We start from the raw sequence: 16,031 nt of genomic DNA on the forward strand, positions 1-16,031 counted from the left end.
AAGTCGTGCAGTCGTGTCCGACTCTTTGTGACCCCATGGACTATACAGTCCATGGAATTCTCCAGGCCAGAATACTGGAGTGGGGAGCCTTTCCCTTCTCCAGGGGATCTTCCCAACCCAGGGATTGAACCCCAGTCTCCCATGTTGCAGGCGGATTCTTGACCAACTGAACTATCAGAGAAGCCCGTGAAATCTCACATGTGGCACAAATGAACCTATCGACAACAGAAACAGACTCACAGACATAGAGAACAGGCTTGTGGTTGCCGGCGGGGGTTGGGGGGAGTGGGTGGGGTGAGGGGAGAGGAGGCCTGGGAGTGTGGGGTGAGCAGATATAAACTATCATATATAGAATGGATAAACAACAAGGCCCTACTGTAAAGCACAGGAAACTATATGCCATACCCTGTGATAAACCATAGTGGAAAAGAACATAAGAATATAATGTCTATGTGTGTATAACTGAGTCATTTTGCTGTACAGCAGATATTGGTACAACATTGTAAATCAACGACACTTCAATAAAAAGAAGTTTTAAAAATACAAACGCTAACATTCTGTTATTTTTGCTTCCAATCTTTCTTCTTAAAAGAAGTGTTACGGACAAATTAGAACTCGTTTATTTTCCCATCAGTCTCAGCGACTTCCCTCCACCCCTCCAAAGACCAGCACAAGCGCGAACCTGGTAGGTATTACAGCGTTGCAACGTGCTTGTGCCCATAAAACATAGATACTGTTTTGTGATTTTTATTAAAATTAAATTTTCACTAACGGCACTATTCTGCAATTCCCTTTTTTTCACAATAATGCTTTTGAGACTGATTCATGATAATACTATGAATACATGTGTGTATATACATCAGCTTTTTTGAGGCATAACTTACAAAACATAAAATTCCCCAGTTATTTATATAGTAACTGCTGCGCAACATCACATCTTTGTCTACTCCATCATTGCGAGTTGAGACCTCTTTTTCTGTGTTTCGAACACTGCTGCCCTAGATATCCTTGGAACCGTCTCCTTATGCACATGCGTGAATTTTTCTGGGTAATTAATCAGCCAGATGTGAAACTGTTGGTCACAGAGGATGTACATTGTCACCTTTAACTGCCATTGCCCCAGCGTCCCCTGGTGTTTGCACTCCCATTATTGGAGCATTTCTGAAGCGGTTGTTACCGTCCGGTGACTCGCCTACCCGCCCCTTCCCTGTGAATTACTGGAGGGCATGTCTGTGACTGGCACTCAATGAACACTTGATAAATGAAAGGATGAGCTCACTGTCTAGCAGAAGAGACAGACTCAAAATAAGACAAGTGCATTAAGGGCTGTGAGACCTCCTCTGGCCGGGGTCCAGGGAAGGCTTCATGGAGGAGGTGGCGTTCAAGTCGGGGTTTGAAGAACACAGAGACTCTGAACAAGTGAGGATGGGGATGAGGACAAGGACTGGGCTGGGAGGAGGAAGTGGGTCAGACAATCCAGGGCACATTCGATTTGCTGGAGTAATGGTTCCTAGCCGAGCTGCAGGTAAGGGTGTGTGCATTTTGTAAAAACTTCATAGTGGTTTGATTCCTCCTCAATCCCCACGCAAGAAGAGCCTCTGAGTTGGAACAGGATGAAGGAAGCAGGTGGGCAAACTGGAAGAGGTATCTGGGGCTTACTCCACGGTGAGTCTTCAGTGGCAGGCTCTGGGGAGCCTGTGAGAAGAAACCAGGTCAGAGCCTAGCTCAAAGATGATTCATTCGATGAGCAGGCAGGTAGCTGCTCAGCCTCTGGAATAAGGCCTCGGTCAGCGAGAGATTGCTCCTCCCAACCTCTTTCCCTCCTCTGTCTCTGGGGAAAGATCAGGGCAGCAGGCAGCGGGCCCCAGGCCATGTGCTCCTTCACTTTGCAGCTTGGGGGCCCAGGTCAGGGGCTTGCACATCACTTACCCACCCCCACCACCCCATCACCCAGCCCCTCCAACCCTGCTGCTCTGGACAGATGACAGGACCAGGGCTCCAGGGAGCCCCTCCATGAAGTGTGGAGCCAGGACCTGGCATCTTGAACACACCTTTGGCTTGTCCCAGTGGGGCAGGGGTTGGGTGGGAATCTTATCCTTCCATTTTCTCTGCTGTCCTTCAGCAGAACCCAGCTCTGGGCACCCTGCCCAGAGTGGAGGGGAAGGGGAAAACACACGACCTTCACTCCCAAGTCCTGTCTTCAGCAACTTCAGCAAAACCACCAGCAGTGACAGCAGCAGGCGACCTGAGGGTGTCAGCCATGCTCGGGGAGGAGGAGCCCTCTGCCGCAGACAGACCAGCCTTGGGCCGGTGTGGGCTCCGCCACGTCTGTGCATGGGTGTGGCTGTGCTATCACCACCTCTCTGAGCCTCAGCGTTCTCATCTATCACCTGGGCTACTCATGCCGGCTCACAGAGGATTAAAAGATAATGACAAGGGGACCTCCTTCATGGTCCAGTGGTTAAGAATCCACCTGCCAGTGCAGGAGACATAGGTTCAATCTCCCGTCCAGGAAGATTCCACATGCTGTGGAGCGACGAAACCCGTGTGTCACAGAGACTGAACCTGTGCTCTGGGGCCTGCGAGCCGCAACTCCTGAGCCCACGTACCGCAAGTACTGAAGCCCGAGCACCTAGAGCCCATGCTCTGCAACAAGAGAAGCCACTGAAGTGAGAAGCCCGTGAACCACAGCTAGAGAGTAACCCCTGCTCGCCGCAATGAAGGCTGAGTGCAGGGGTCATTGTTCAGTTGCTCAGTCGGGTCTGACTCTATGTGACCCCATGGACCGCAGCATGCCAGGCTTCCCTGTCCTTCACATTGCTCAAGCTCATGTCCATTGAGTCAGTGATGCCATCCAACCATCTCACCCTCTGCTGCCCTCTGCGACAAAGGGCAGCCCCTCTAGTAAAAAAAAAAAAAATAGGAATGACAAGGAACATGAGGTCCCTGAATGGCACCAGAATCTCAGGCCAGGGACACTGTTCAGGGCCTGAGGAGGCCTTCCCAAAGCCTGGCCTAGTTCGCAGGCCAGGGCATACTAGGTCCCTGCCCATGAAGGGTCCTTGACCCAGTACCAGCCTATTTGTGGTACTGAAGGACACCTCTACCCCCGCCCCCCCCAACACACACACACACGCTGGCTCTGAGATGTTCCCCTCTACAAGGTCTACAGGGATCTGAAGCTCTTTTTAAGGGAACAGCTCAGCTCCAACAGTGCCCACAGCCACCAACACTGTTGGTCAGCCGCTGCCACCGAAGCCTGACCAGCTGGCCCAGAGACCCCAGGACCACTGGCCACTCAGCAGGTAAAAGGGTAAGCAAAGGGAAAGAGGGGGGCTCCCCATCACCAGTCTCATACCAGACACTTTTCTGCTTCCCTCCACTGAATGGTCCAATGCATTGGGGGTTATTCTGAAAGTGAAAGTAGCTCAGTCGTGTCCAGGTCTTTCCAACCCCACAGACTACACAGTCCATGGAATTCTCCAGGCCAGAATACTGGAGTGGCTAGCGTTCCCTTCTCCAGGGAATCTTCCCAACTCAGGGACTGAACCCAGGTCTCCCACATTGCAGGCAGATTCTTTACCCAGCTGAGCTACCAGGGAAGCCCCAGGGGTTATTCTACCATGTTGTAAAGGGAAGACTCACAGAAGTGAAGTGAGCAGGCAGTGAAGCAGATGGAAGCCCAGCTCCCAAGTGCCCTCAGGTAATGTGTGTGCCAGCCTCCACGTTCCCAAGCCCTCCATCAAGCACAGCTGACAACCACATGAATAGCTCAGCAAACAGCCATCTGTCTCCTTGGCCAATTGGCCAGAGGTGCATCCTGCTCATTGGTATCTCCACAGACCTCAGGATGCGTTGCTCTTTTGCGAGGACCCCGTGGCCTGAGGCCAGTGTCCCTCTGGCTGGACTCGATTCTGAGAAGATCCAGTCAGGGGGAGGAGAAGGCTCCTATCTCTGGGGCCATCTTCTTTGGCAAGGCCACTCAGTCATGAGTGTGGCAGGCTAGGCTTCTGGCCAAAAGCTCGCCTGACCTCTCTATCTCCAATGCTCTGAGGCTGCCAGAGGCTGCAGCTCAGCCTGAACAAGGGTCTGCAGCACAGGGCAGGGCTGGACCTCAGTTACCCCAGCCCAGCTCTTCAAAGCCTGCCTTCAGGGTGCTTGCGTGAAACAGCAGAACGGAAGGTGAAAAAAGCAGAAGGCGGGAGCCCAGGACACTTGGATCCTGGTTTTCTAAGTGGGGGTCCAGGCTTCAGTTCCCTTTGGGAACATTACTGATCACCAGGAAGCGGGAGGCGACAGTGGGGCACCCTTCCCCCCACCCCCGCTTCTGCAGGTTCCAGGACCAACCCCAGGCGTGCTGGGAAGGACCATGGCAGCGTGGGTGCAACCCTGCCCTAGAGCTACAGCACACACTGGTCACTGATGTTCTTCTAAAGCACCCCCTCGGTTGGCCCCAAGCAATCCAGACACAGTGTAACGAGGACACAGCATGCCTCATGAGCTGCCCACATTCTCATCTCAGCTTCCCCATCACCGTTTTGCATGAGTTGCACCAGCCACCTCCTGGGCAAGAACAAGGGGCCCAGGGTACACTACCCCTGCTGACGTGGGAGTGGCCTGCAAAAACCACTGCTCTCCCAGAGAGGGAAGAGGAGCGAACGCTGTGCCCCAGCTCAGGAGAAACAGTGCACCAAGAGCTGCCAATCTTACTCGTAGCTGAGCGCTCCGCCTAAGTATTTACAGTCCAGCCTCCCAGAGCGAGCCTGCCCATGGCCCCGAATACCCCGCGGCCTTCCCACACCCTCAACACTCTGTGCAGAGCTCCCAGCACTTGATACCCATGATCTCTGTGGCTCTTCCACAAGCTGCTTCTGAGGAAGAAGCCAGACTAGACAGTCCAAGGGATTCAAGAATCAGGGGGGAAGATCAGGTGTGTGAACAGGTCTGCTGTGCCACCAGTCACCTGCATTTTATGGTGTGGAAATTCTGTGAAATGTCACAACGGTAGAGAAGGGGGAGAGGAAGTCCTCAGGGCCCCAAAGCACAATCTGAACTGGGCTGGGGAGAGATGCTCTGCCTTCCAAGCCCAGAGGGGTGCCCTAGACTGGCCGCAGGATGGGGGGTCAGGCATCCTTCATAGAGGGAATGGCCACCTTTCCCCCATTGAGGCAGGAAGTAGATGGCTTCAATTCCAGAGTCTCCAGGAATAATTCCCCACCTGCAATAAGCACTTGACATGTTTCTCAAGCCCCCCACCCATCTGGGGAAGGTGTTTTCATGCCCAGCTGTCAGGCAGGGAAACCTGGAGGGCAGAGCGCCAGCTAAGGGGGCTCGGTCCAGAACCAGGTACTGTGCCCTGTAAGTGGTTCTTCTCCAGCAGTCTCAGAGCCTACCTCTGCCCCGCCAGCCCGGAGGGGGCACCACCAGCGTCCCTGGATCATGGGGCTGGGGCCTTTCTCCTGGAGAAGGGTTAGAAGGAAGCCTGAGAGGGGGGTGCAGAGGAACCAGACCCACCGTGAGTACTCCTCTCTCTGGCATTGTACTGTCACTCCATGGGCAGCTAGCTGTCATCTGGTTTACTGGTAACCCCACCCCGTCCTACAGGGTCACCCCAGGATTCCTGTGGTCATGACGGAGCGCAAGGCATGCTGTGCAGTCACCAGGGGCCAGCTTTCAGGGCCTCTGTGCTCAGAAGGTGTGTCTGAAAAGCATCAACTCAAGCACCAGGCACAAGGTAACTGCTCTGCTCATGGGCTGGGCAGGACCTCCCATCCTGAGATGCTGGCAGAGAGATAGCTGAAGTCCCCCATGCCTCTGGGCCCCCTCCATGGCTGTGACCACAGCAGCTAGCCCCAAGACCATCTGGGCTCAGAGGTTTAGTTACTAAGTTGTGTTCAACTCTTGCGAACCCGTGGACTGTAGCCTGCCGGGCTCCTCTGTCCATGGGATTTTCCAGGCAAGAATACTGGAGTGGGTTGCCATTGCCTTCTCAAGGGCTCAGAGAGGCCCACAGAAATTGTGTGTCCACTGTGGGTGCATGGTAGGAAGGTAGCCAGGTGCCTTTAGCTCCCCTCTTCAGGTTGCTTCTTTCCTAAGAAACTTGAAAACACATCTTAATGGAGAAGATGCTGGAGCTGTCCCCTCCCATCAGGAGGTCCTCACAGCCTGGCCTCACTAGGGCGCTGGGGGTGAAGTGCGGGAGGATCAGAGAGGAAGGGGCCCCATCCCGCCGGCCTGGAGGTAGGCCAGGCAGTCAGGAGACCTGAGTGCAGGTGAGAGCCCCAGAACACCCTCTGCGACTCAGCTCCCTGGCCTGCCCAGTGACGCTGCCCGGCTCCGGCTCTAAAATAAAAGACAGCTCTCCGCCTGCCTCAGTGTCCCTCCAGAGAAATCCAGCCAAGCCAGGGAGAAGGAAGGCAAGGTAAATTCAGGAAAAGTTCACCTCCAAGGGCAAGAGTCCATTCCTCCTGGGAACAGGAGTTGGGGAGAGAGAAAGGCTGGACCACAGCGGGTGATGCTCAGAGAAGGCGGACTCGGTTCTCCGTTCTCCCACCTCTTCTCCCGGGAGACGAGGCTGTGAAAGGAGAAAGTCCATCTCCCTATTCCCCGTTTTTCCCACTGCTTCCTGGGAAGTTCCACTTGACTTTCATCAGGGCTGGTACACGAGGCTGAGGCCCGGAAGGGCCTTCCTCTCCCGGAAGACAATGCTCACTCTCCGCCCTGAGCCCTCAAGGAGAGCAGGGGCCCCTTAGCTCCTCTGCTCAGATGAACATTGTATTTCCTGTCCTCAGACAATTCCGCCCCTGAGATGTTCACACCATGATACTCCGGAGCCTCTCACAGAAGTCTTATACCCCTGCATTCTCAGGAATGGGGAAAGGGGGGCCCTGGGGGAGGGGGCGGGTGGGAGTCCACCCCAGCTTGGACCAGAGGTCTAGAGAGCAAGTTTGACCCCTGCCCCTCCACAGAGCATCAGGTCAAGGCAGTACCTGGGAGGTCAGCTCTGCAGGACCGTGCTAAGCGACTCTGGGGGGAAGCCACCGGCACCACCCCACCCCCACCCCCGCCCAGGGCCTCGGTGTCCCCAGGTCCATCATCCAAATCCAAAGTTTCTCTCTCAAGGCCAAGGTGAGGTTGGAGGCAAGAGCCTTTCTTTGAAAGCACAGGAGAAAAGGTGGCGGTGTTGTGCCCCTGGGGGCCCAGAAGTCCAGCCCACTCGGCACGGAATGATGACCACCCCCACCCCTACCCCCCGCCACCCCGCCCCGCACCCGCTGCAGCGCAGCGCTGACGCTGCTATCACTCAGAGCCGCGGGGAGACTGCGGGGGAGAGCGCACCCTCCCAGGCCAGCCCGGCGAGCCGGAGGCACAGCCCCCGGGAATCCCGGCGTGGAGGTGGTCCGGAGAGGCAACCAACAAGGCAGGCGGCGGGGGACCGCCTCCTGTCCACCCTCTACCGACCCACTGAAGACGGTCGACCGAGCCACGGCCCCTCCTGGTGGGCGGCTCCTTCCACCCTTCCCCCGGGTCCAGGCTGGGGGAGAGCCCGAGCCACCGGGGAGTATGGCGCAGTCTCCCCCGCCCCCATCCCTCAGGGTCCGAGGTCCCGGAAAGCGTAGAGCCAGCAGTCCTGCCCCCACCCCATCACCACCCCTACCCCTGTCCAGGACCGGGATTCCGTGCCCCGTCTTCCAGCCGGATCGCTTCTGGAGCATCCCACCCGCGTGCTCACCACGTCTGCGCCTTCGGCGCCGCGGCCCCAGCGCCAGGCAAGGTAGGCAGGCGGCCGGGATGTGAGGCCAGGCGACACGCTCCCTACCTGGGAGGAGACTGCCCGCCGGTCCTCCCTCCGCGCTGGCCTGCTCGAAGCCAGCCCCACCTGGCAAGGGACGGTCAGCAAATTCCCCGCAGCATCACCATGGGAGCGGCATCGCGGCTCCTCCCCGGCCGCCGCCAACCTCGGCCCCGCCCCAGTGCTGCTGGACCGCCGGGGAACCCAGGCTGGATTTTTTTCCTATGCAAAGGCCCAGGCTCCGCCTCAGCGACCTTGTAGCTACCAGGAACCGTCTGCAAATTACTACAGCAAATCTACAAGGCTGCTGCTCCCTTGTGGGAGACACTCCGAAGCTCTGGGTCCCCAACACCAGAAGCTCTGGTCTTGCTGCTCTCCGGCTGTCCCCTACTTCAAGCTCTCCTCCCAGGCACGTCCGCCTTGAAACCCACCCAACTCCGCCAGAAAAAAAGTCAAAGCTAGGAGAGACGCCCAGCCCTGCACAAAGGTAGCAGTGGTCAGCCCCGCCCAGGGGCCAGCTGTGGGTACCCGCCCAGTGGCTGGTACCCAGTTCTTTCTTCTTCCCCAGCAAAGGGAAGATCTACAGATTGACCACAGCCCTGCCCGGGAGGCCCAAGAGAGTGGGTTTTGTCTTTTCTAGTTTGCCATGGACCACAGTTCCTGTAGGTCTCCAGTTTTTTCAAAGTCCTGGCTACTCTGCTAGAGACACTCGTTTTGATCCAGGAGGCAGGTGCCAGTGTTTGAACCCCCAAAGGTCAGTGTAACAAACTAAGTGAAAGTGAAGTCACTCAGTCATGTCCGACTCTGCGACCCCATGGACTGTAGCCTACCGTGCTCCTCCTTCCATGGGATTTTCCAGGCAGGAGTACTGGAGTGGGTTGCTATTTCCTTCTCCAGAGGATCTTACAAACCCAGGGATGGAACCCAGGTCTCTCACATTGTAGGCAGACGCTTTACCATCTGAGCCACCAGGGAAGTCAAGCCACTCTCCTCTGTCCCAGGAAGGGGCCTCAGCAAGTTTATTTAATAGACCTTATCCAGTAATTGCAGTACAAGAGCTAATGGGAGAGGGGGGCTGCTGACCAATCTTCGAAAGTGACTCTTTTAACAGTTATATAATGCTAAGATATTGACAGAGTTGTTCACAGTCCACTAAGAAGGCCATAGTGGAAACGTGTGAACGTCGAGTCATGAGACACTGCAGGTCCAAGGGTGGCTAGGCTTTCATGGGTTGACTCCCCATAGGCAGCAGTGCTGTGCTCCCCCCAGGCTGGCACACCCTGGTCATGTCTCTCCCTGCCCTGCACCTGCCCCCATCCCCTCCACCACCCCCAGGGTTCTTTTGACCCAGTAGTGACAAAGAACAAGATAGTTGGATGGCATCACTGACTGAATGGACATGGGTTTGAGCAAACTCCAGGAGATAGTGAAGGACAGGGAAGCCTGGTGTGCTGCAGTCCATGGGGTGGCAAAGAGTTGGACACAACTGAGCAACTGAACAACAGCAAAGTGCCATCAAAACTCCAAATGAGCCACTACACATTCTGCTGAAATCCGTCCATGTCTTCACTCACCACCCATTCATTTATTTATTCATTCCTGGGACAGGAAGGCTTTTGGATTATCTATCATGTAATAACAACAGTGTATCAAGGGCCGGGTTCTAGTCCTGGCTCAGCTATTAGTGTGCTGTGCAATCTTGGGTAACTTGCTTGATGTCTCTGTCTTTATTTTTCTGTCTCATCTGTAATCCTGAGAGGGGAGGGCTAGTTGGGGTGTAAGGCCCCCTGGACCCTAACATTTCTATTCCTCTCTTTTAGGGTAAAGGCTGGTGGGAACAAAGATAAACAAGGTAAGCACAAAAGTAGTGTTTAAGAGCGCTAGCTGCCTGGATTCACATCCCAGTTGGGCCATCTAAATATGGGACTTAAACTCTCTGAACTTCTTCCTTTGCATATGCAAAATGGGGGGAATAATAATAACAACCTTAAGTTGTGAGGATTAAATGAGCTATTGTACACAGAGTAAATGTTTAGTGAATATTAGTTGTTGCTTTTGCTGCTGTTGTTCCGATACAGGTGGAAGAGAGTAAAACCTGGACACAAGCAGCATGTTCTCTGTCTGTGCTTCCTCATTTCAGAACTAGTGTCTGACCCCAGGGTGAAAGGAGTAAGCCTCTTAAGTATGCGGGTAATAGCTGTTCTTTTAGAAGGATCCCATGTTAAAGGGAAAGAACATGGTCTTTGGATCTAGTTGAACCTTGGTTCAAAACTGGGCTCTGCGGTCTACCCTGGTGGTCCAGTGGCTAAGACTGTGAGCTCTCAGTGCTGGGGCCCTGGGTTTGATCCCTGGTTGGGGAACTAGATCCCACATATCACAACTAAGACCCTGTGCAGCCAAATAAGTAAATAAAAATAAATATTAAAAAAAAAAAAAACTGGTCTCTGGGCTTCCCTGGTGGCTCAATGATAAAGAATTCACCTGCCAATGCATGAGTCTCGGGTTCCATCCCTGGTCCAGGATGATCCGTGCCTCGGAGCAACTAAGCCCGTGCACCACAACTATTGAGCCTGTGGCTCTAGAGCCCGGGGGCTGCAACTACCAACTCCACGTGCCACACCTCCTGCAGACTGCACGCCCTAGAGCCTGTGCTCTGCAACAAGAGAAGCCACCACAATGAGAAGCCCATGCACCGCAACTAGAGAGTAGCCTCTGCTTGCTACAACTAGAGAAAAACCCACATGGCAACCAAGACCCAGCACAGCCAAAAATAAAATAAAAAAAAAAAAAAACAGGGCTCTGCTTTTTACTAGCTGTGTGACTTTGTACTAGTTACTTAACTGCTCCAAGGTTAATTTTCACATCTGTAAGATGAGTATCATAATGCAAATAAAAGGAGTCCAATAATAGTATCTACCACATGGATCCACATGGAATTCCAGCTGAGCTATTTCAAATCCTAAAAGATGATGTTGTGAAAGTGCTGCACTCAATATGCCAGCAAATATGGAAAACTCAGCAGTGGCCACAGGACTGGAAAAGATCAGTTTTCACATTCCAATCCCAAAGAAAGGCAATGCCAAAGAATGTTCAAACTACTGCACAATTGCATTCATTTCACATGCTAGCAAATAATGCTCAAAATTCTCCAAGCCAGGCTTCTACAGTGCGTGAACCGAGAACTTCCAGATGCTCAAGCTGGATTTAGAAAAGGCAGAGGAACCAGAGATCAGATTGCCAACATCCAATGAATCATAGAAAAAGAAAGAGAATTCCAGATTAACATCTACTGCTGCTTCATTGACGACGCTAAAGACTTTGGCCATGTGGATCATAATAAGCTGTGGAAAATTCTTAAAGAAATGGGAATACCAGACCACCTTACCTGCCTCCTGCAAAATCTGTATGCAGATCAAGAAGCAACAGTTAGAACCAGACATGGAACAACGGACTGGTTCCAAATTGGGAAAGGAGTACGTCAAGGCTGTATATTGTCGCCCTGTTTATTTAACTTATATGCAAAGTACATCATGTGAAAAGCTAGAATCAAGACTGCCAGGAGAAATATCAATAACTTCAGATATGCAGATGACACCACCCTTATATCAGAAAGCAAAGAGGAACTAAAGAGCCTCTTGATGAAGGTGAAAGAGGAGAGTGGAAAAAGCTGGCTTAAAACTCAACCTTCAGAAAACTAAGATCATGGCATCTGGTCCCATCCCTTCATGGCAAATAGATGGGAAAACAATGGAAACAGTGACGGGCTTTATTTTCTTGGACTCCAAAATGACTGCAGATGGTGAAATTAAAAGATGCTTGCTCCTAAAAAGAAAATCTATGATGAACCTAGACAGCGTATTAAAAAGCAGAGAAATTACTTTGCCAACATAGGTCTGTTTAGTCAAGGCTATGGTTTTTCCAGTAGTCATGTATGAATGTGAGAGTTGGACTATGAGGAAAGCTGAGTGCAGAAGAATTGATGCTTTTAAACTGTGGTGTTGGAGAACTCTTGAGAGTCCCTTGGACTGCAAGGAGATCAAACCAGTCAATCCTAAAAGAAATCAATCCTGAATATTCATTAGAAGGATTGATGCTGACACTGAAGCCCAAATACTTTGGCCACCTGCTGTGAAGAGCGGATTTTTTGGAAAAGACCCTGATGCTGGGAAAGACTGAGGGCAGGATGAGATGGCTGGATGGCGTCACTGGCTGAATGGACATGAGTTTGAGCAAGCTCCAGGAGGTGGTGAAGGACAGGGAAGCCTGATGTGCTGCAGCCCATGGGGTCGCAAAGAGTTGGACTCAACTGAGCAACTGAATAACAGCATAGCGTCACGGTGAATATAAAATGCATGTCAAGTATTTAACTTAGTTTTCCACAAATGGAAGATTCCTAGTCAATGTTAATCTCTCCCAGGAGGGACCTAGATAGAATAGAGGGGAGGCCCTAGCACTGAAATTTCTAGGTGTCCTTGACTGAGTGTCCTGTGAGGAGACTGAGTAGTGGGTGTTCTAGTCCAGACCCAGAGCAGCAGCAGCAGCAGCTCTCCAACCCCCTATGCCAAGATGCCATCCATACAGAACCTAGGAACCAGCCTCCCTGGATAAGCCATATCCCTTAATGTACCCTCTACTGGGAACCAAGGCCAGAATGGGAGGCCAGAAGCAGGTCTTGAACATGGGGCTCAGGAGTTTAGGCTTTCCTTAGTAGGCAAAGGGGACCATGAAAAGTTTTTGAACAGCAGCTACAGGATAAAATTTTTGAGCCAGTACCCACCCTCTCCAGTTCCTGGAGGGTCAAGTATGTACAATACAGGGAGATACAGAAGAGGAGGGAGAATCCATGGGAGTACCAGGTGGATTTATATGGTGGGCCCCAAAGAGACGACCCCATGTCCCAAACAGCTGAACACCAGCAACCTAGATGAGTGTCAGGCTGGTAGAAGGTGCTTTGTAAAGGTGTGAAGGTGTGTGGGAATGAATAGCTGAGGCTTTCGTAAATAGCTGTGGCCTTGAGAATCTTCCAGAGGAAAGCTGCTTCTGGCCTGTGGGTGCTGAGAACATTTTCATGTTCTCACTCATGTGGGAGATCTCTGAAAGATGATGAGAGTTGTCTTTGTGACTGCTTTCTTAACCTCCAGTGTCTTGTCTGGGAACATAATCCAGAATAACAACGAAGACCCAAAAGGTATCTGAGCAACCCAAACAGAACTGTCAACTGTCCAAATCAGATGCTTTATCTGCAGGAGAGTGGCTTGTGTCTTCAGTGACAGCCTGGCTACATTTATTCTATACAGTTTTAACAGGTCCATGGTGGCAGAGACTACTGAGTGTCCACTTATGTCCTTTCTTTCCCTCTTTCTTTTAGCAGTAGAGCTTCCAAGGTTAAAACCTGGATACACGGCTACCCTGTTAGAGACTACATATCCCAGCCTCTCTTGCAGGCTGGTGCAGCAATGGGACTAACTTATGGCCAATGGAATGTGAGTGGAAGTGATCTGTTTCATCTCTGGGCCACATTCTTAAAAGGAAGTTGCCTGCTCTCCACTACTCTTTCCCCTTGTGCAGACTGGACCATGGACATGGGAATGGAAATGGGGGCATCTTTAATGATGCCGGCAAGGACAGCACCCTAAGGTTGGCCAATCAACAAGACCTTAAGAACCTGAGTTTCACGATGACCTAGAAGAGAAGAGCTCTGGACCACTGACACCTTGGTCTCTGTGACAATAGCTGGACCAAGAGCCTTACTGATAAACCTGATCAGTTTCCTGGTTTCCAAGCCCACAGTAGATAGGGAGCAGCATATTGGAAGGAGAAAGTTTTCATAAAACTGAAAGCACAGTGAAATTAGCAAAAACCTAGAGTGAGAGGAGAGAAAACGGCTGTAAAACAGATTCAGAGTTTGGGGTTATTTAGTTCAGGATCATGCCAAGAAGCCTTGGGGGCACTGTTGTATTACAGGATAATGTTGGAAATGGTCACACCAACAATCTTGAATCATTAAGAGAAAGTTAATTGTGACAGAATATTTTATATTGAAAGAAAAGCAATTATGTGATATATTTAGAAAGTATATATGATAGAAAATAGTTGACCTAAAACTTGCATGCTTAAGGGTAGACACCTTCAGCATCTATTCAAAATAATACATTTCCTGATGGGCCAGAAAGTAGAGGCTTTGATTCACTGATATTTGCCTTCTCCCCCACTAGGTAATAAATCCTTTTAAGATCAGCTTGTAGGGACTTGCCTGGTGGTCCAGTGGCTAAGACTCCCAAGGCAGGGGCCAGGGTTCCATCCCTGGTCAGGGAACTCGATCCCACATGCCACAACTAGGAGTTTGCATCCCGCCAGTAAAGACCCTGTGCAAGTAAGATACAGTGCAGCCACATAAATAAATATTTTTAAAAAATCAGATTGTATCTCCTTTTCCTTTCTATTCCTAGTATCTGGCACAATGATGACTCAAATAAATATTCCTTAATTGCTAAGGGGGTGAAATCTGTGTTACCTTAGATTGCAGAGCTTATTGGTTCCACGAGCTGATGTGGACAATTGAGCAGTGAAGTTGCCTGGGGTCCCAAAATACCGTGATGGAGAGCTTCAGGAGCACAGCCCTCTTAGCCAAGAGTGTTAAGAGCCCATGTTGACCCTACTCCTGTTGTCTAGAAATCATTTCATCAGAAACACTCTCTTGAACTCAGAAGGCCAAAATGCTCAGGATTTTCATTACAGAACTGGTTGTAATTCCAAAACCAAATACAACTGAACACAGCCTACACAACAGGGCGTGGCCTTTCTGCACTGTCCAGATTAGATGTTCAGGAAAACTCAAAATGGGAGGGAAAAAGTGGGAGGCCCGGGAAAGTTAGTCGGCGTGCTCACTGTTTGTTTCACATCACTTCGACTCCTAAGATTTTAGGTTTCAAGGCAGCAGAGCTACATTGTTGTCCCCATCACCCCAAGGCTGGTGCTGGGTAAGGTTGCTAAGCAGCCTGTAAGAAGGTGAATGATGGGTCTGGAGGTAATGATCTTGAAAGTCCGCGGATTTTGCTATACGATCCAGAAGTAAACGTAGCCACTGATAGGGACAGTGTTTTCAAGGCAGAACTACATCACTATTAATACTTTAAGTGATAATGCAGATACTGTAGGATATCCCCTGCCCCCAAGAGCCCAGTCAAGACTCTGCAAGAAAGTGGGTCTGTTTTGGGAGCTCGGACTTCTGTCACAACACCCTCTTATCTGTCTTTCCCTCCAACTCGTTGGAAAAGACCCTGATGCTGGGGAAGATTGAGGGCAGCAGAAGAGGGAGACAGAGGATGAGATGGTTGGATGGCATCACCAACTCAATGGACATGAGTTTGGGCAAACTCTGGGAGATAGAGAAGAACGAGGAAGCCTGGCATGCTGCAGTCCATGGGGTTGCAAAGAGCTGGATATGACTGAGTGACTGAACAACAGCAACAACAATAGGAATTTGATTTCCTGTTCAGAAGGTAGGGGAGCAGCAATATTGGGATTTTCATGTCCTCTATCCAGTCAGACATGGGGCTGTGGATTTCAAGAGACACACAGCACAGATCCCTCACTGGAAGCAGGACTTCCCAGGATGGTGGGGCCAGAGTGGAGAAGACAGAGCCCTCTAACTATGTGGTCCTCAAGGCAGAGAATCCAGGCCTCCCCTCTGCTGGGACAGCCCTGGCCTCCCTGCCCTCCCTTACCCCTTACCCCTGGCCTCAGGCTGGGTCCCCACTCACCAAGACCCCACCAGGTAGATGCTCTTAGCTCGCAGCAGCCTCTTTGACTAGTACTTCTGTCCTGGAAGAGGGGAAAGTCAGGACTAGTTGGGGGGGTGGGGGTGGTCTCTGTCATTCAGCACGCACAGCCACTACCAATGATCAATATTGGAAACTGCCGGTGGGCGAGGTCAGAGGCGGATGCTGGTGACATCACAAAGGAAGCACCACTGTTATGATGGAACTCTGGGCACGTGTCGGAGAGGGAGCACTTCCCTAACCAGAAATGAGCTAAACTGAACATTTCCAGGGCAGATCTGGAGGTCTGAAGCCTGCACAACCTCACCTCCATCCTATCTTAAGCCTAGCTGATGCCCTGTAGGATCAAGTCATGAAAGAATACTTGGAAACTATATTATCAGTGGTGAGCATGATATAATATATGCTGAAGTAGAAATATAATGTGTACTTGAAACATACACTATTATAAACTAATG

The 16,031-nt window shown here is 51.4% G+C and overlaps 1 protein-coding gene and 1 long non-coding RNA gene across 4 annotated transcripts in view; one reads left to right on the forward strand and one right to left on the reverse strand.

Moving 5' to 3' along the window:
- The window catches only part of TMEM63C (transmembrane protein 63C), a 76,722-nt gene extending 68,767 nt beyond the window's left edge, over positions 1-7,955 (reverse strand). For 2 of the 3 annotated variants that reach the window (XM_025295155.3, XM_025295152.3), the window contains exon 1: positions 7,733-7,864. The gene's annotated coding sequence lies outside the window, so the exon portion shown is untranslated. Of the gene's footprint in view, positions 1-7,732 lie in introns of all 3 variants that reach the window. The other variant, XM_025295154.3, reaches the window with a different exon arrangement.
- A 461-nt stretch (positions 7,956-8,416) lies between these two features.
- Positions 8,417-15,043, forward strand: LOC112588002. The gene is made up of 3 exons (XR_003112532.2): positions 8,417-8,546; positions 9,613-9,644; positions 13,161-15,043. It is a non-coding gene; the product is annotated as an uncharacterized LOC112588002 (long non-coding RNA).
- Positions 15,044-16,031: the final 988 nt, after the last annotated feature.

The sequence above is a fragment of the Bubalus bubalis genome, chromosome 11 (genome assembly GCF_019923935.1).
Source record: "Bubalus bubalis isolate 160015118507 breed Murrah chromosome 11, NDDB_SH_1, whole genome shotgun sequence".
Classification (NCBI taxonomy): Eukaryota; Metazoa; Chordata; class Mammalia; order Artiodactyla; family Bovidae; genus Bubalus; species Bubalus bubalis.